Source organism: Podarcis liolepis, assembly GCF_965112155.1.
Source record: "Podarcis liolepis genome assembly, chromosome: 8".
NCBI classification, from domain to species: domain Eukaryota; kingdom Metazoa; phylum Chordata; class Lepidosauria; order Squamata; family Lacertidae; genus Podarcis; species Podarcis liolepis.
The window spans coordinates 86,218,589-86,240,047 of NC_139560.1; the positions used below are offsets into that span (position 1 = coordinate 86,218,589).

Sequence of the window (21,459 nt, forward strand, 5' to 3'; positions counted from 1 at the left end):
TTTACATGAACAGAGCTGTGCTTGCCTTGACCCTGGTTTTTTTGAGTGCCCTGTTTGAATGAACATAACATCCCTACTTTTATGCCTGGCTGTCATAGGTGATGGCAATGTCATCAAGGAGATGGAAATGGAAATGGAGTGAGTAGTTTAGTTCAGTAGTTAGACCTATTCATTCATTTTAAAGCAACATCTCTTCCTACAAATTTATGGAACACAGTTGCTCCTCATGTCCTCACTTTCAGCTTGCCTCAAGAGAAGGATGGGTTTATCACCATCTCATAAGGTAAAGGTAAAGGTACCCCTGACCATTAGGTCCAGTCGCGGACGACCCTGGGGTTGCGGCGCTCATCTCGCTTTACTGGCCAAGGGAGCTGGTGTACAGCTTCCGGGTCATGTGGCCAGCATGACTAAGCCGCTTCTGGCAAACCAGAGCAGTGCATAGAAATGCCGTTTACCTTCCCGCTATAAAGCGGTACCTATTGATCTACTTGCACTTTGCCGTGCTTTCGAACTGCTAGGTGGGCAGGAGCAGGGACCGAGCAACGGGAGCTCACCCCGTTGTGGGGATTTGAACCACCGACCTTCTGATTGGCAAGTCCTAGGCTCTGTGGTTCAACCCACAGCGCCACCAGCATCCCATCTCATAGAACCCTATAATTGTAGAGTTGGAAGGGACCCTGAGGGTCATCTAGCCCAATGCAGGAATTTCAACCTCAACATGCTGGAAACTGAACTGTTCGTGTTTCATCAAAGTCTTCCTCACTTTGATTATGCTCCAAATCTTCTAAGATTGTCATACATTTTGTCACCTGAACATGATATATTGGTTTTCTATCAGTGCTGTTAAAAAATACAGAGTTTGGTCTTTTTCTTTCTCTCCAGTTTTCAAACACAGAGACACTTGAACATCTAAACAAGAGTTCTCAAGAACAATATTATAAATCGTTTTCACTAATTTGTGTATTTTTGTTAACCCTAGTAAAAGGTCTTGCATTTTCTTCTTTACTGGCCCAACACAACTTTTGTCTAGCATACACTTCATCCACAACAAATCACCTGCTGATCTATATCTATTAGCTGCTATGTTCTTTGCTGTATCTTATTTTTCTCCTGTGTAAAAGATTGCTGCACATCAATAACATGGCAACTCCTCCCACAGGAAAGTATTCCAGAACATTTCTACCAGTTCTTCCCATCCCCATTTTGCCTTGTGGTCAAATTGGGTCAGCTCTGCTACTTTTTCATTATTGTGATCAGGACATGGCAAGAACGTCCACCAAAGAAGCACGAATTTGGCCTTGCTTTGCTTGTAATTGGAAACAAGACTGTAGTTGCTTTAGGAGCCTGATTTGGTACCAGACCAGTTTTTCATTAAAACTGAATAGGCAGCAAAAAGGATTTACTTGGTAATTTTATTGCTGTGCTATTGGAAGGATTCCCACTGCTGGTCTGGACGTTGCACTAGAGCAGGGGGCAGGGATGACTTTGAATTGCCACTGCAACTGGTTCTGATTTTGTTAGCAGTGAAATGGGAGGAGGCTGCAAGGACAGTAAAAGCCTTTCTTTCAAAGACTTCTGCATCAAGCCCTTAAATTCTCCTTCTTCTGGCAATGGAATATCATTTGTTCCTTGCTGGAAAGAACAACATCATCAACAGCAGCAAAGTAGAATCCATAGGTACAAAATCAATAGGGATTACTCAGAGAACAGAATTACCTATTGAAGATTACAAGTTGAATTTGGGATGATTTATTATCATCATCATCATCATCATCATCATCATTACTACTACTACTACTACTACTACTACTACTATTACATTCCTTCCTTCCTTCCTTCCCTGACAGGACTCAAGGTAGCTTACAGATAAAATAAGAGTAGCTAAAAACTTAAAGCTTAAAGTTAAAGCTCTGGTTTTCCCAGTAGTGATGTATGGAAGCGAGAGCTGGACCATAAAGAAGGCTGATCGCCGAAGAATTGATGCTTTTGAATTCTGGTGCTGGAGGAGACTCTTGAGAGTCCCATGGACTGCAAGAAATCAAACATATCCATTCTTAAGGAAATAAGCCCTGGGTGCTCACTGGAAGGACAGATCGTGAAGCTGAGGCTCCAGTACTTTGGCCACCTCATGAGAAGAGAAGACTCCCTGGAAAAGACCCTGATGTTGGGAAAGATGGAGGGCACAAGGAGAAGGGGACGACAGAGGATGAGATGGTTGGACAGTGTTCTCGAAGCTACAAACATGAGTCTGACCAAACTGCGGGAGGCAGTGGAAGACAGAAGTGCCTGGCGTGCTCTGGTCCATGGGGTCACGAAGAGTCGGACACGACTAAACGACTAAACAACAAGCTAAAAACTTAGGGAAAAACAATAACTTAAAAACAATTAAACATCCACATGCACTGCTGGCTCCCCTATGACACACTTGCTATTTTTAATAACAATTTTATTGAAAGTTTTTTAAAAACATTAAACAATAAAACTAAAAGTCATTTATAAGAAAATATGAAACACAATTGTATAGGGGAAAGAAAAAGAAAAAAGAATAGAGAAAGACTAAATTAAAAGACAATTGATCACATGCATGTTGTGCATATACATGTATCCACATATAGCAAGGCAGATCCCCCAGTTCTCACCTGGGTGCCTCCCTCTTCGCCCCCTCTGAGAGATCCTTCCTGCCCTGTCTTTCTTGCAGGTACCTCCCACCTCCACATGTCCCCTTCCTGTGTGTGCCCTCTTGATTCGTAATAAAGGAATCTTGATATAAAAGATACCAAAAGATATAAAAAGAAAAAGGAATTCCCGCCTCGCTGTCTGACAGTCATCTATAACAACTATTCTGAATATTAAACATATGCACTCCAGAATAAAATCCAGCCAGTTTCCCCTTCAGCAAGTTGCCAATTTCCTAGATTCCCAAGTTGAGCCCTAAAATTTTAACCACTCAGACAGCACAATATGACCCTTATAATAATTTTCTAATAATCCAAATTAGCATTCCTCCAGTTTCTATATCTAATTTCTTATAAAGCCTCTTTAAAACAGTTCCAACAAATCTCAGCCAAGTCATGATCCAAAATTATTGTCTATTTTAATGTTCATCCAATCATGCTGCTGCTGCTGCTGCTGCTGCTGCTGCTGCTGCTGCTTCTTCTTCTTCTTCTTCTTCTTCTTCTTCTTCTTCTTCTTCTTCTTCTTCTTCTTCTCCTCCTCCTCCTCCTCCTCCTCCTCCTCCTCCTCCTCCTTCTCCTTCTCCTTTTTTTTTCCTTTCCCCCTAAAATATTTGAACACTTTAATCCACTGTGGCGGGGCGGGAGGCACCTTAGTTCACTTTTCTCAAAGTTACCCTCCTAGGGAAACATAACTTGTGTCGTCAACAGTTTCAGGAAACTCTTCCATGCCAAGATCTCCCACACCAGTTTAGCCAAACTGAGCATTTCCACAGAGCTATTTCTCTCTTGCTCCATTGCTCATGTTGGCCGCCCATTCCTCTCTGCTGGAAGTTCCCACACACCCCCAACAGAACTTTCTGCCACCTCCATCGAGTCATCCACAACCACTCCCAGTTCATGATCTCACAGTCCACTTGTTCTATTTTTTGCCTTATCTCTTGGGTCTCCTGTTTAGTTTCTTCTTCCTCCTCCTCACCACGTAATTCCAATATCTCTCTTTTTTTAAAAAAAATAATTTATATTAACCGGCCAATCAAATCAAATTAAATCACATCACATAAGTTCCGAATTACAAAGCCGAATTTTAAATTTGTTGGGGGGACTCATATTTCAAGAGCCGAAGGGGGATTCTGATCATCTTCTTGCTACTGCATTAATGTCCAAATCAGACCAAATCAGTCCAAACAGAGTTCATAATTCTATCCAGTCTTATCTTGCTGTTTCCACATCACATCTTGTTCATATATTTTCTCTTTTTTCTTTATGATCTCTTCTGATAGTCTCCTTAAGCCAATAAACACCAATATTAATCCTGTGTGAATTTCTCCGTTCTTCCAATCCTCAAATCGAGATGGTTTCCATATATCATCACCTTCATAGATAACATCGCTCTTTCCATCATTATCTCGTAAAACTGTCGCTCTTAAGTCCCTCTGAGGAGTTTCACCCACAATATAAAAGCAGCTCTATTTCTCTATTTCTCCTCCCAGACTCAAGACCTCCGACAGAACTTCCCAATATGGCGACGGCATTTTTAACTGCGTCATTCCAGAGCTCTTGTACATTCCACGCTCTTCTCAAAACATACCTTGGTTCAAAAGTTTATCTCCACACAGTCTTAAATCCACAGCTTAAGTCCTTAAAACGACATTTCTGACTCGTGAGGGGAGGGGATTCTTGTTTAATCACATAAGGAAAGAAAGGAAAGTTTTTTTCCCCTCCCCCATCACTCATTTGCCATACTGTATCTTGGCATATCTTCTCATGATTTATTCTTGTCTTGTTTTATCAGAGATCTCTTCTGTTAGCAGTCTTTACTCCCCCTCCTTCCTTGAAATATGTGCAATTAGCTTCATCCAAATTGTTTCTTTTGAAGTTCTTGCAGCTAGTGGTGCGGATCAGGGACTGCGTCGAGGAGTGCCGAAATCCCACAGAAGGGCTTTGTGCCTAGTGCCCCCACCCCCACAAATTCGGGGGTGGTGTAGGGCACAGCAGGCAAGGGCAGTCCCCCCCACCATCCTGGGGGGGGGTAAGGAGGCTAATTACCCCCATCATAGCCTCCAAATTACCTCGTGTGGGTCGGAGAGATGTTATTGTCAGCCATCTTCCGATGCGCCCCCTAGTGGCCCCCAATTCCAATATCTCTCAATCTCCTTGTCCATTCTCCAGCGCTGCTACAAGCTGCCCAAGGGAGGAGGCTGGCAGTGGTGGCCATGGGATGCTCTCTCGCAGCTGCCACTGCTGCCACTACTCAGGACCAGCTCCAGCTTCTCCTCCTCCCTGAGCTCAGTGGTGCTGGTGGGAGAAATGGGGACATTCCAGGATCAAATCAGAAGCTGGGATGATTTTCGTAATTCCAGGACTGTCCCTGGAAAATAGGACACTTGGAGGGTCTGCTGTCCTGCTGTAAATATTCCCACCTGCTGGTCCATGGAGCTAACTAATAAGTCATGGACGTCTGGAAGAGGCAAGTGGGTGAAGGTTAAGCTATGTGTGATAGCTACTTTCACACATACCAACTTACAATTTTCAAAGATCCCTATTGGCAAAATATTTATTTTAAAATCCAGTCAATGCCTATAGGGTGGGGGGAGAGGCCATCAGTTTCAGAACAATTTCTTGTCATAAAATTGCTATGTCTGACCTTGGACATCTGACTGTCCTTCGTCTTCCCATCTATGTCGAAGAGATTTTTTTTGTACTTGCTAGCTGAGTTGTTGCATTCTGTCAATCAGAGGCAATTATTAAGACAGATTGGGCTGTTTCCCGTCCCTCTTTGTAGGCCCAGATGTAAAAGGAAGAAGCGGTGTGAGATATTCACAGTCTTCCATGCCATGCCTTACAGAGATATTCATAGCTTTTTATCCACCTTCATTTTTTGTGTTGCTCTGTGAGGTTCCTCTTCTTGAATCCTTCCTCTTTAGCCCTTTCTATCTTCAAATCCCTGTCTGCTTCCCTTGTTTTGTTGTCTTCTAGCTACTCTTCCACCACTCTGTTCCAGGGGTACATACTCCATGGATTCAGTGACTACCTATCCCCCAGATCCTATTACTGAGAGAGCCAGTGTGGTGTAGTGGTTAAGAGCGGTGGACTCGTAATCTGGTGAACCGGGTTCGATTCCCTGCTCCTCCACATGCAGCTGCTGGGTGACCTTGGGCTAGTCACACTTCTTTGAAGTCTCTCAGCCCCACTCACCTCACAGAGTGTTTGTTGTAGGGGAGGAAGGGAAAGGAGAATGTTAGCCGCTTTGAGACTCCTTCAGGTAGTGATAAACCAGGATATCAAATCCAAACTCTTCTTCTTCTCTTCTTCTCTTCCATCCCTTAGATCACATACAGCTAAGATATTCAGTGGTGCTTAGTAACTTAAAACTAAATTTTCCTGGTTTGAGACGCCTACTTCCATCAGAAAAAGACTTTTCAGTTTAGGGTTGCCATACATCTGGAATTTCCCGGACATATCAGGAACACTGCTCTTTGAAAAGTTAAAGGACAAAGTGCGAGATTGGCTCCACTATTATCAAATAATGGAGGTTTTCAGGTTGGACAGGAAAATTGGCTTCCAGGTGGAAAAATCAAAATTAGAAACAGAACTGTTAGAACCCAATACTAAGAATTTGTCAAGAATGTATAACTTGCTGTTGAAATGGAATACACAAGATGAAATAGTGAAATCGGCCATGATAAAGTGGGCACAAGATATTGGTCATAACATTATGTTTGCTGACTGGGAACAGTTGTGGAACACCGGTATGAAATTTACGGCATGTAATGCCCTAAAGGAAAATATTATGAAAATGATATATAGGTGGTACATGACCCCAATCAAGCTTGCAAAAATCTATCATTTGCCCGATAACAAATGTTGGAAATGTAAAGAAATGGAAGGTACATTCTTTCACCTTTGGTGGACGTGCCCAAAGATTAAGGCTTTCTGGGAAATGATATATAATGAACTGAAAATGGTATTTAAGTATACCTTCTTGAAAAAACCAGAGGCCTTTCTCCTGGGCATTGTCGGCCAGCCGGTGCAAAAGAAAGATAGAATATTTTTTATGTATGCTACAACAGCGGCAAGAATACTCATTGCAAAGTATTGGAAGACACAGGATTTACCTACCTTGGAAGAATGGCAGATGAAGGTGATAGACTATATGGGACTAGCAGAAATGACTGGCAGAATCCGAGACCAGGGAAAAGAGACAGCGGAAGAAGATTGGAAGAAATTTAAGAACTACCTTAAGAAATATTGTAAAATTTATGAACTTTAGAATAATGTGGCTTTTAAATTCAATGTGGCTTTTAAATTCAAATGGAGTACAGCTGTAAAGATTAAGTGAAAGGAAAGTAAGGATGATAATTAGATAAAATTAAGGGAGAGGATTTGCTGAACTAAATTTTTGAAAGGGGAACGCAGAAAGGGGAGGTATGAGAAGGTCAGTGAAATATGTTTTAAGAAGATAAGGTTATGAAATTATACTTGTTCTTTTTTTGTTTGTGTTTGTGTGTATTGTTTTGTTTGATATAATGTGTAAAACTTTAATAAATATCTTTAAAAATAAAAAAGGAACACTGCTCAACAACTTTTCACTGTTTGAAATACAGCAACCCTATTTTCAGTTCCTTTACAGGACCTGCACTGTTAATCAACATGCTATCACTGCAAAGTGTGCAGTTAGTTGTAGCATTCAAGAACTGCTGTTGCAGAGAAACCACTCATGGCTCCTTTGCAAAATACTCCTTAGAGCAAAGATGGGGAGCTTGTGACCTTCCAGATGTTGGACTGCAACTCCCATCATCCTGACCATTGTACACACTGGCGGGGGCCAATGGAAGTTGGGAGTCCAACAACATATAGGAGATCAACAATTCCCCATCCCTGCTCTAGAAACACATTCATAAAAGGTATTGACTTCTACTGAATTGGGCCATTGGCTCATTTAGCTCAGTATTATTTATCTACACTGACTAGCAAAAAGCTTTCCAGGGTTTCAGGCAGGGGTCCCAAATAAAATAAGTTGGGGGAAATCAGGCTCCAAACTGCTCCATATGGAGTTGCAGACACGGCATTTTGACGTTTTTGGGCAGGTGGCTCAATTGTCCCCTTTCCATGCCCACTACTTCCTCAATGATTGCATTTCTTTTCCAGGTTGTAACTATTTTCAGTGCACTCTAGAATGCTGAAGCTTTTCTGTTTTCTTTAATCTCTCAGATTTGCACAAAACCAGAAAACAGCACAAGCAAATCTTTTGCACACTTCTTGGGTCTAATTCAAATGGAGGGAAAGTGGATTAACAGCTAAATGATGTTCAAATGTAGAGAAGCCCATAGTCTCCTGCACAACTTTAAAGGCAAGCAATGGCTTGTGACTGCAGAGATACAATGATGAGAGTATTTGAAGTAAGGAAGGGCGTTTCTACAGGTCAGTGAGTCATGGCTTGGCTATGGCTACCTAGCAGGCCTCAGAGGTACCATGTTCCACCCAACATTGGGGGGGCACCATGTGTACAACCCCAGCCCCTCAAGATTGGGGGGGTTGGGTGAAGACACCTCAGCTCTATGGAGTTGGCGCCTATGGCGGGACTGCAGCTGAGGTGACGTTTGAACCCAAGACTTTCCAGGTCATACCTTGTACTCTTAAGTAAGGCTGGACTGAATGCTGTTAGATGGGGACAGGGTTATATCCAACACTGGTTCACCACAGCAGGGGTGCCCCATCCAGGACTGGCCCACAAAGGTGAACCACAAAATGATGCCCCTCCCCACAGGAAGAAGTGATGAGTGAAGCTCTACATAGGAATAAGGAGGGGATAAAGTTTTGCATCAGGAACAAGGGAGAAGGGAAGCTCTACACTGGGAACAAGGTGGGGAATCAAATCAACCTTACTCAACAGTTGAAATGGGAATCAAAGGCTGTTGTGAAGTTGGGGAGGGGCCTGCTCTGAATGTTGCTGGGGGGGTGCAGAGCCCACAAGACCCCAGTGGGCCAGCGCTGGCCCCACCTCATGCAACATATCTGAAAAAGCTCAGGCCTATTCTTAGCTATTATGCAGCTTTGTTATGCGGGAAGTCTAGTTGTGAATAGCTGAGATGTGTGAATAGAGATAAAATTAAGAAAGAGAAAGGAGAGGTGCAGTTTATTGAACATCATTCTTACATGGAATCACAAAGCCAAGCTAAGTCACATGTCCATTTATGCAAGGTGATGAATGAACAAAGTTGCATTTTGTGGTCAAGGCTTCCCAGCAATGGAGGCTCTTAATTCCAAGCCAAGAAACAAAGTGGCTGGAAATGACTGAGCTTTGTGGAGCTCTTCTAAATTAAATGTAATTTGGAATGCAGTTCCAAGTATAATTATCCACTGAAAGGGATGGGTCATGTCAGGAAGTTAAAGAATGGTTGCTCTGGCAGCAAACTTCATATGACGCCTGGAAGCAGGAGGAGGGTTCGGGCAGGAATGCCATGGACACGGAAGAGATGCCCAGAGAGGGCTCCTGTGCCTTTAAATCTTAAGGGCTCCCAGGGGATTGGTAACAGTGGCCTTCAGCCAAAAAAGGTTAGCCACTCCTGCTTTTAAAGACACATAGGAGGGGGAAATCCAGCCTTCAACCAATGCAACAGTATAAGGGTGGAGGGGTGCTTTCGGTGACGCCTCCCTTTCCATGGGATTTTTACAATTTAGGGTCTGGAGGTAGAAGCCCTGATATGATCAGTGAGAGGGGAAATGAAACAAATCCATTCCTAGGAGAGATGAAAACCAAATCCTCTACGAAGGAGGGAAAGATGGAACAAGCCCTGGACCACGTTGAGCCAGATTCTCTCTAGGGAGACTCCCTCTCACTGCAGAATGTGAGCAGCTGAGCTGTAGCTGGTGGCCCTGAGTCTTTGTGCCTCGCCCACTCTGTTAGTGGCACCTCCACCCCTTGAGCGAAACGAGGGGCACCAGGGCAAAAGGATGCTGGCAAGGTGAGAGGAAAAGCTCTGGCTCTGCTGAGGTCTCCCTTCACCTCTCTTTCTGTTTCTGGGCTACTGGCAGCCCCTACAGGATGGGGCACAATGGTAGCCCTAATTCTTTTGTTTCTCATTTATTTATACATCCATTTAAATGTTTCTCGACTTTCTTTCCTTTTTTAAAATAAAAAACAGCTAACAATAAAATGACAATATGGTTGCCATATTTCTAAAAGTATTAACCAGGACACTGTGAACGTTGTTGACCTTTTTTTAAGACGTCAATTCCGCCTTTGAAATCCTGGCAATGTCCAGGAAAATCAAGACATATGGCAGCCCTAAATAATCAAAACAACCATTGCATCAACAACATAGTGAGCATAGTGGTGCAAGTGGAAAATGTAGACCAGTCAGTGTCTGAAAATGCAATGTCTTGACTTGGCAGAGAAATTAAACTGGAGATAAGGCCATAACTGAAAAGGCCCTGCTCCTTCTGCACATCTACTGCGCCTGAATCAATGGTGGAAGCTGGAGCAGGCTCTCTTCTGTTGCTCAGAGTGCATGGAGTGGAGGGTGGGCCTTAGGGAAGAAGCAGTCCTTCAGATACCTAAATCCCAAGCTATTTAGGGTTTCAAAGGTAAGAACTGGCACCTTTAATTGAGGCCAGAAACAGATGGGCAGTCAATGTTGATCAAAGATACTCAGAGTAATACGCTCCATCTAGCCAACACCAGAAAATCTACCAGTGGCATTGTGCACCAGTTGAAGTTTCCAGACACTTCTCAAGCGCAACACTAGGGAGAATATTTTACAGTATTCCAGGCTAGAGGTTACTTAAACTTAGATGGATATAGGCAGGTCTGTTTTCTCCAGAATATAATACAGCTAGCTGAAGCTGATCAACCAAAAGCAGTGTCAGATCCAAGAGTACCCAAGCTACAAACCTGCGTCTTCAGGGACAGTGCAGGCTATAGACCTATCCCTGGACCAACTCGTAACAAGAGTGTTTCTATCTTAACTGGATTAAGTTTCACTTTGATCACCCATATCCAGTCCCTCACTGTTCCAAGTTTCTACCACTTCCCTATAATCTTATAAATATGAGGTACAGTTGACTATCACTAACATGCTGACATAAGTGCCAGATCCCGAAGGGCCCTGGGTGTTCTAGACCCCACAAAATTCCTGCTGAGGGAGCTGGGCACCCACAAATTATGGCGGTAGATGCCCAGGGCACACGTGTCTGACATGAGCACACCTGGTGGCATGGGGTGGGTGGGTGCTGACGTCACTCCTGCACACCGCCGGGTGTGCTGACATCACCACACTTGTCCCCACAGGGTGTGGCCCTGGGCACCCAGGGTCATGAGGGCAAGCTGGCGTTGCTGCATGCTGATCAGTCCAAATATCTGAGTAATTTCACTCAGTGGTTTTGTCTGGATGATTTGAAAAAAGGCTGAGCGGAGTCACACTCACTCTCTCTGTCTCCTGATGCAATTGTCCCCAAGGCTAATGTTGACCCACAACTGGGCCAGAAACCACGGAAAGAGATCTAGATGGAAAGGTCCAAGGTAATTTTTCCACAGAGTGTGTACTGCTGCTGGTTTCAGTACAGTTGAAGGTATTGCTGTCCATGTAGACAGGCCCAACCAGGTTATCTTAATTTATTAATTTGGAGGGACAAGGGTCAAGCACACACCTGATCAGCCTCATCTCTGAATGAATCCTGTTCACATACTCAACTAGTATCCAGCTAGAGTGCAGATTGGCACCTGACCTATCATGAAAACATAAAACACCATCTTAGGTGGATTGCTTGGCCACAACTCAGGGGTCTGCTAGCAAATTATTTTTCCTAGTCTTGCAGATATTACTTACATTAAAATGTCCTTCCTAACACAATCCTTTTGCCATTCCATTGTATTTGACATGCTGCTGACAGGATAGGAACATTAAAAATAAAGGTTGAAATTGTATTTTACAGAGACAATGGAGATGCCTTCCTACTGCATTTCTCAGATGCCTTCAAATTACACATTCATTGTATGAGCACATAATGAGACCAGATTAAATCATAGGCAAAATTTGTGTGCCTATATAAAGAGGAGTCTGGTGGAGTTCCAGCTACAACAGAAGCATAACATGTCTGTGACATGAAACTGAATGCATTTCTTGAACAACATGAATACAGTTTTCAGGAAAAATCCTTTGTAGCGTATTTTGCCTTAGGCAGGAGAAATTCTGCCGTATACATTATTCATTTCCTTCAGTAGCTGACACATTTCCTTTTACCACTTGCAAAATGTCACCGTCTGGTTTGTAAAGGTGAAACGAGCAGATACTGAATCTGTACTGTTAAAATTCAGAGAAGGGTGGGTGGATGGGTGGAATTGGACTCAAGTATGGCTAAAGCAATTAAAATATTCTTTTGTTACAAAATAATACATCTGCATTGCTGCTTGTAGAGACATCTCTTTAAGATGTATTTGAATGCCAGTCCTATAGCTGCAGAACTGCCCTTCCTGTGTTATCTCCATTTCCAGTCTGACAAAAAAATAACAGCCAGATGTAAATGTTAATGTAGCAATTAAAATTATGATGTGATGTCAAAGCAGCCACATCCATTTAAGGTCATAACCCTTTAAATCCTGTAAAATTGCACTGGATCTTTCTAAAGTGGGGGGAACCTGTAACTTAGCAGAGCCTTTTTTAATGCACTAGACTAAAACAACACACACACACACACACACACACACACACGCACACACCCCACTACCACAGATCAGGGCGCAGCATCAGAATCTTCCATGGTCCAGCTGCAGTCATATTGCTTCACCTTCCCTGCACATCTCCATGACAACCATGTAATTTGGATGCTATACTACTGAACTGATGCTGAAATACAGTTGTGCTATAAAATACAGAATGCATCAGAGTTCTTGTGAAGGAAGACAGCCCTATTCATGATGGCTGGTAACTTAAGATTTATTGGGTGTGGGTGTTTAAAAAAAAACAAAGCTGGTAAAGTGATTTGATTGTGTGTTTCTAATTGTTACCCACCCAGAGCCTTTGAGGACAGAGTGCGCTAAGCAGCCACATAATTACATGAACATAATTTCCAGGCTTCCTTCCCAGAATTCAGATATATAAATAATAATTAATCTCATCCCTGGATGATTCAAGGATTGTGAAATCAATTAGAATGAAATACAATTGTGCTTGATTAGGACAATAATCTTCACATTCCACATTCTCTCTCTAGGAACACACTCAGGAAATGCTTACCTCCGGGACCCAAGGATGCACACTAGAGACATCCATCAAGAGATAAATCAAATCCTAGTGATTGCAGCTTTAAGCTAATACATCACATATGAATGACCATAACACTAACAAAATGCCATTCCAAGAACAATATTGCATAGGATGACACAGAGATGCATGGATATAGGATGAAAATGAACACACTGTGATTCTACTTACCAGAGCTAAAAGGTTTCCCTCACAAGTGCAGCCTGTTTTCCCCTCAACAATCCATGCAAAATCGCCAGCAGCTACATATAAGGAGACATTCCAGCCCCATGCCTTCCCAGACTTCCCTTTATTGTCTCCCCCCTCGCCACTTGCAATGGGTTACGCCTCCCCAGCTTTCCTTCAGGTGTCAAAAGATTGCTAGGAAGCAGGTTGCAGGGAAGAAGGGAGGGGAGAAAGAGGAGGGGGTCGAGAGAGGAGCCTGAGCAGGAATGATGGAGCCTGCCTTCAGCGAAAGAGCAGGGGAGAGACCTGATGCTCAAGCCGTTGGATGAATGTGTGCCGAAAGGCCAGCTAACACTTTAGAAAGAAGATGCTCCAGCCACTGTGAGCAAATTGCTAAGCATATTTAACATTTTCCTCAAAGATCTGAGAGCTGGCTCTGCTTCTGCTAGCCAATCAGATACATTGAAACTGGACCTTGGAAATCCCTGCCAAACAGGCAGGCTGTCTTTAAGAAAATGGGATGCATACAAACCAACAACCTCAATAAAACTCCCAAGAATATCTTTAGATGGCCTTTCCATCCTCTTTCCTACCCACCCTAACCACAAAAGAAAGCTTTCATTTAGCTTTTAAGGCTTTGTTTTCCCTTTGTGTTGCTGTTTCCTGTTAGGTTGTCTTTGTGAGCTGAACTGCGAACCTTTTCACCTGTTTTTGAATACAGAACATTCATGTCCGGTGCATTTTCATCTGCACAAGATGCTGTGCATGCTAATATTTTGCCTCACCTTGCGTACAGGGAAGAGAAAAGGTGGTCACAAGAAGCATCCAGACTGTGTGAATTGTGTGTTCATTGTAGTATGCATGAAATGTGCACACTGAGAGTGACACTGGACTGGAGAAGACTTTTTCCAAGAGGTAGAAAGGAACAGAGTCCTGAACATGAGCACAGCAGAGGAGCAAAACACTTCAGAACAGTTTTGCTTCTTCAAAGTATTTCTTTATCAATGGCTCCATTTTGTCTTATCTCCACCTCAAAGTCAATTGGCTCAGCTGGATGTGATATTAAGGAATAGGGTCAATTTGGGCAGATTTTGTTATGTGTGAAAACATTTAGATGGTTTCTTCTTCTTCTTCTTCTTCTTCTTCTTCTTCTTCTTCTTCTTCTTCTTCTTCTTCTTCTTCTTCATCTGAAGTGACCTTTGAGTTATCAGAGGTCTTAGAGGCTTCCAAGTCACCCTATCTGTACCTCCCAGGACTTTGGGCTTGTGCAAACTGCTGCTTGTCCCATGCCTAAAAAGCATGGGTCCGAGTGGTTTTCCACTTGTCATGCACTTTCTAGGCATGAGTGGCTTTGCCTTTGCCCCACCACTTTCCCCCAGAACACCTGCTCTTTAGTGCTAATCGGAACAAACAGCAATCTGCAGAAAACCCAACAGCCATTCAGTGCTTAACTGCAGGTTTTCTTGGGGCAAATGGAGGCATGAATAACCCCTTCCACTTCATGAAGTGAGAGTCACCCTCCCTATATCCATCCCAGTGAGCTACCCCACCCCCATCCTTTGGCCCTCCTTTCCAGCCTTGCCACTTTCTCTTCCTCATTTCCTCGTTTCCAAGTTGCAGCATGCATTCTGTTTATATTAAAATCATTCTCATATATTTGAGGAAAGAATGCATAACAACTGCTCAATGGATATTTTTTTCTCACTAGAGAACCTTGGTCTCAGATGGCAGCGGGCACCTCGAATGCATCATGTGGCAGCACATCTATCCAAGGCCCATTGTGGAAACCACTGAGGCAGGGGCCAAGAATTGGGAATGGCATACATATGTGAAGTATTGGCATGTCAAAGATTGTCTGTATGGGCTTTATTTCACACCCAGAAACCTGATCAGTGAAGAGATGCTATCAAGAACCAATTTTGAAGAATCAGTTTGGAAATCCTCTTATTTATTCATTCATTCATTCATTCATTTATCTATTCATTCATTCATTCATTCATTCATTCATTCATTCATAATAAAATCCATAACATTGTCCCTAGAATACTATTTGTTTGTTTGTTTGTTTGTTTGTTTGTTTGTTTATTCAGTCAGTCAGTCAGTAACTGAGTCATGCTTTGGGGGGACAGGGGGCAGGTGGGTGTGGGGGACTCCCTGGTCCTGAACAAGGTAACCGTGCCCCTGAAGAACCAGGTGTGCAGCCTGGTTAGTCATTTTGGACAGCTGTTCATGGAGGCACAGGTCAGTTCTGTGTCCAGGGCAGCTGTCTACCATACCTGCCTGCAGACAGTCTTACCAGAGTGGTGCATGCTCTGGTTATCTCCTGTTTGGACTACTGCAATGTACTCTGTGCAGGGCTACCTTGGATGGTGACTCAAAAACTACAACTAATCTTTGGTCAGGTCGCAGGATTTAAACTGAATAAGTTAAAAACAAAGGTTTTAGAGAAAAATTTAACTGTGATGGAGAAAGAGAGGTTTCAGAATGAGACAGGTTTAATAGTGGTTAAGAAACTGAAATACCTGGGGATTAACATGACAGCTAAAAATGGGTATTTATTTAAAGACAATTATGAAAAATGTTGGACTGAAGTGAAAAAAGACTTAGAAATCTGGTCAAATTTAAAGCTTTCACTGCTAGGCCGTATTTCTGCAATAAAAATGAATGTATTGCCTAGAATGTTGTTTTTGTTTCAAACATTGCAAATTTTGGACAAAATGGACTGTTTTAAGAAGTGGCAAAGAGATATCTCTAGATTTCTCTGGCAGGGCAAGAAGCATAGAATAAAATTTAAAATACTAAAAGATGTAAAAGAAAGAGGTGGATTTGCCCTGCCAGACCTTAAACTCTATTATGAATCAGCAGCTTTTTGCTGGTTGAAAGAATGGCTACTTCTGGAAAACGCAGACATTTTGGATTTAGAAGGTTTTAATAATGTATTTGGATGGCATGCATACTTGTGGTACGATAAGGTCAAAGCACATAAAGCATTTAAAAACCATATTGTCAGGAAAGCATTGTTTAATGTTTGGATAAGATATAAGGACCTATTGGAAAATAAAACCCCAAGGTGGCTGTCACCAATGGAAGCGAAGGCTCAGAAAAAGCTCAATATGGAGTTCAAATGGCCGAAATATTGGGAAATTGTGGAACAAGAGGGAGATAGACTGAAATTGCAGAGTTTTGAGAAATTAAAAAACAAAGTGCGAGTGGCTTCATTATTATCAGATAATGGAGGCATACAATTTGGACAAGAAAATTGGCTTCCAGGTGGAAAAATCAAAATTAGAAACAGAACTGTTAGAACCCAAAACTAAGATTTTGTCAAAGATGTATAACTTGCTGTTGAAATGGAATACACAGGATGAAACGGTGAAATCTGCTATGATTAAATGGGCACAAGATGTTGGACATAACATAATGATGGCTGACTGGGAACAGTTATGGACCACAGGTATGAAGTTTACGGCATGCAATGGCTTAAGAGAGAATATTATGAAAATGATATACAGGTGGTACATGACCCCAGTCAAGCTTGCAAAAATCTATCATTTGCCCGATAATAAATGTTGGAAATGTAAAGAAACTGAAGGTACATTCTTTCACCTTTGGTGGACGTGCCCAAGGATTAAGGCTTTCTGGGAGATGATTTATAATGAAATGAAAAGGGTATTTAAATATACCTTTCTGAAGAAACCAGAGGCCTTTCTCCTGGGCATGGTCGGCCAAATGGTGCCAAACAAGGACAGAACTTTTTTTATGTATGCCACAACAGCAGCAAGAATACTCATTGCAAAGTATTGGAAGACACAAGATCTACCCACTCTGGAAGAATGGCAGATGAAGGTGATGGACTACATGGAATTGGCGGAAATGACTGGCAGAATCCGAGACCAGGGAGAAGAGTCGGTGGAAGAAGACTGGAAGAAATTTAAAGACTATTTACAGAAATATTGCAAAATTAATGAATGTTAGAATGATGTCAGAATGAAGTTAAGTGGTTTAAGCAGCAATGTTATAAAGGTGTATGTAAAAATGGATTGTTAACAGGTGAGAATCCAAAGTTATAATATATTATGTTAAAGGACTAAGATAAAAACAAAGAGGGAAAGAAGTTGCTGAATTAACTAACTGAATTGGAATACAAAAAAGGGAGGCGTGAGGAGGTCAGGGAAACAAGGAAATGAATGTAAGGTATGGAAAGACTGATGTATTTTTTTAAGTGTTTTTTATCTTTTTTTGTATTTGTATTTTTCTTTTATTTTTACTTTTGTCTTTCTTTTTCTCTTTTTTTAATTCATGTAATTCTTTTCTTTGAAACCTTAATAAATATCATTAAACAAAAACAAAAAACTACAACTAAGCCAGAATGTGGCAGCTAGGCTGGTGACTGGGAGCAGCCACGGGGACCATATAACACCAATCCTAAAGGATCTTCACTGGCTCCCAGTATGTTTTCCAGCACAATTCAAAGTGTTGTTGCTAACCTTTAAAGCCCTGTACATAAGTGTCTCCACCCGCATTGTTCTGCCTAAACAATGAAGTCCAGTTCCAAGGGCCTTCTGGTGGTTCCCTCACTGCAAGAAGTGAAGTTACAGGAACCAGGCAGGGGGCCTTCTCAGCAGTGGCACCCTCCCTGTGGAAAGCCTTCCCATCAGATGACAAGGAGATAAAGGATTATACAGCTTTTAGAAGGCATCTGAATGCAGCCCTGTATTGGGAAGTTTTATAATGTTTGATGTTATATTATGTTTTTATATGTGTTTTTATATTTTTTAGGGCAACCCAGCCAGATGGGTGAGGTATAAATAATAAAGTTGTTGTCTTTCTCTTGAATAAAATATTCTCAAGAGAGTAGAGTAGAAATTAGGCTTGTCTGCCCCTTTACGCTGAGGCCAGAGAATGAAGCTGGTGTCTCACTCTCAACACCACCTGCTCCACTGTAAGCATTAATGCACATGTCTTCTCACCATTTACTAATGTTGTGAATAATCACTATGCTTATTTTTATTGTAAATTGCCCTGCAACCCTCGGATGAAAGGTGGTGTAGAAATTAAATAATATATATAAATTAAATTTACACACACATACATAATTTAATATATATATATAATTTAACAGCCACAGATGCCAATTGTAGATACATTTTCTGCTTGGATGTTTTTTTCCGAATCACGATCAAAAATGCCGTCACACAACAGTTACAGATTCCGTTTTGCTCAATTCAAAAACACAAAACTCCTTCTCCACTGCGAACGCAGCCATTTTGCCTGATTAGTCACATGACGCGCGCTATCGCCTACGCCCGGAAACTACAACTAATCCATAACGCAGCAGCTAGACTGGTGACTGGGAGCGGCCGCCGAGACCACATAACACCAGTCTTGAAAGACCTACACTGGCTCCCAGAACGTTTCTGAGCACAATTCAAAGTGTTGGTGCTGACCTTTAAAGCCCTAAACGGTCTTGGTCCAGTATATCTGAAGGAGCATCTCCACCCCCATCCCCACCCCCAGACACTGAGGTCCAGCTCCAAGGGCCTTCTGGCAGTTCCCTCCCTGCGAGAAGGAAAGCTACAAGGAACCAGGCAGAGGGCCTTCTCGGTGGTGGCACCCGCCCTGTGGAACGCCCTCCCACCAATGTCAAAGAGATAAACAACTACCTGAATACATCTCAGGGAAGTTTTTAATGTGTGACATCTTAGTGTATTTTTGGTCTTTGTTGGAAGCCGCCCAGAGTGGCTGGGGAAATCCAGCCAGATGGGAGGGGTACAAATAATAAATTATTATTATTATTATTATTATTATTATTATTATTATTATTATTATTATTATTATATCACTTCCCTCAGTAAAGGAACCAGGGGTGGAGGAAGGGGGTGCAGTGGGGGCAGTTCACCCTGGGTGTCACCACTGAGGGGAGTGACAAAATGCTGGGCGGCACTCACTCCTGGGAGTGACGCAGTGGCTTGGGCGCTCACAGGCTCCGCGCTGCCCAAACGGTCCACCCGCTGCCTCCCCCCAGCTGTAGGGCGGCTGAGTGGGAGGAGGCAGGCGGACTCCTCAGAGGCCCCGCAGTGCGCCCTGCCCCTATGGGTGGCTTGCCCTGCCCACTGCTGAGCAGAACACAAACTTTATAAGTACACCTACCTCACAGTTCGCAGTTATCGCTTGTTACTGTCTTACAGCATCTGGAAACTGTATACTTCATTATGTATCGCCCTGTATATTTCTTTTATACTGTACTTTAATTGAATTGTCACATACTCTTGCTTTTCCATTCCATTACCATTTCACCCCACAGCTTACAATGCTTTCTTTAGACCTATGTGTGTGTGTGCATATATTCCTGTAAACTGACGATAACACTTCATGCGTCTGATGAAGCGGGCTGCAGTCAACAAAAGTTTATGCCCTAATAAATGAGTTGGTCTTTAAGATGACACAAGACTCTTCATTGCTGCATCTTAAACTGGGTTCACAGCTGAAGTCAAGCCATTGTACTAAAAGAATATGACAAATAAAGTCCTGAATATGAGGCCTCTGTGGGAACAACAGCCTAGACACTGAAAGGAGTTTGCGCAGAAAGGGAAATGGGGAGCAGGCTTTGGGTAAACGGTTGAAGTTCAACTTGAATAAATTAATTCTTCAAAAAATCTGTTATAATTTTGCTCCAGTGGTCTGGTTTCTTTGTTTCATTTTAAATATGTAATTTTTAACCTCCTTCATAAATATTGCTTTCAGAACCAATCTCTTGGGGTTATCAGTAGCCCAATAAAGCAGTTTCAAAGCACCCATTTACTCTTTCCATTTTTAGCTGTTGTGACCACCAGGCAGGCAGCATATCACTAGAATACCTGACATGGGACTTCAGTATGGTTCAGGATGTAGATGCATACAAATTTTCTGAAAGTAGAAATGAACAAATGGGGAACAGCAAGGTTGTGCTTCACACCTGATCTCACTCATACATTATCTCATTTACATGTGTATATTCAGGTGGTGTTAAGCTCCCGCTCTGCAAAACAAGAGTATTGATCAGGTGAAAAGAGCCTAGGCAGGCACAAGCCTATGGAAACAGAAAATGTGAAGAGATTGAAAAGGGGACCAGTGGGTCCAATTCCCTCTCCATGCCTTCGTATATATGTATATTCAGGAACTACTGTCTCTAGTTTTATTCCACTGGTGTGATGATAATAGATAATGACAAGAATGACTTTATGGTTGTTATCCACAGCCTCTAAATGCAGGATCAGTATAAGTGACTTAGAAGAAGGAGTGAGAAAATTAACCTCAGACTGATGGGCCTGGGAAAACCTCCTGGAGAGAAACAGTCACAAAAAACTGTTCAGCATTATCAATGGTTTGTGCACAACAGGATCTGGTTTCCACAAATAAGCATGATTGGTTGGCCAATGACTTTGGTATGCCGAGAGTATAGAATAGCTATAATTAATGATTCAGATGAATCCTAAAATAATAAGCAAGTCTATAATAGTGCATGCAAATATGGTGTCTGCAGTACCAAGGACTTTCAAGGAGAAGAAGAAACTCCAGGGAACTCAAAAGATTGAGGGGGTCAAATAAGCTCCAAAGTCAGTGCAAGGGAGGGCAAAACATGCCACGCATTCCAACTGAACATGTATTGCTGTTGTAACTAGGGATGGAAGGATGTGCCGAGTTTGGTGCTCTCAGTTTCTCATTTCCCCCAGTCTTAAACGCAGTTCTCCATATTTCTGCAGCAATTTGTGATTTATTTATTTTCAAGTCCTCAACATTTTAGTGCACCTAATAAAGACATTTTGGAATGCGGTTTTGACTAATGCACTATTTATTTCCACTAACATGTACATTTTAATGCAAACTTTTCCCTAATGTATGCATTTTTGTAAACATTGGTTGGTTGGAGAACCTCACTGCAAAATTTGAAAAGTGTGAATTTCATAGAATAGCTGTGTTTCTCACGCTGTTTCGGGAAATTTGATAGTTTTGACTATAAATGCAAATCAAATCAATTTTCTCCCTTGTCTCTAGTAGTCTCTAACAGGTTTACTCAGAAGTAGACTGATGGACTCAATTCCACTGAAAGCAATGAGGCTTAATTTAGGTGGGATGCATATGTTCTGTTTTTTTCAGTAGGATGTTCCCACAGCTTATATTAGCTAGAAATATGTCCCCTGGACAGTACACTTAGACTGCAATCCTAACCACACTTACTTGGGAGTAATTCAGTAGCACTTACTCCTTAATAGACAAGGTTAGGACTGCACTGTTAAGGTAGTATATGAGAACAGAGCAGCAGAAACAGAAACAGCATTGCTTAAAGGCCATGTAGGTAAAATCCAGATCCTTATAGT

The 21,459-nt window shown here is 42.2% G+C and overlaps 1 protein-coding gene across 1 annotated transcript in view; it reads right to left on the reverse strand.

The window, feature by feature from the left end:
* PSD2 (pleckstrin and Sec7 domain containing 2) overlaps window positions 1-13,564 on the reverse strand; it is a 59,196-nt gene extending 45,632 nt beyond the window's left edge. The window contains exon 1 of the mRNA XM_083519184.1: window positions 13,109-13,564. The gene's annotated coding sequence lies outside the window, so the exon portion shown is untranslated. The remainder of the gene's footprint in view (window positions 1-13,108) is intronic.
* Window positions 13,565-21,459: the final 7,895 nt, after the last annotated feature.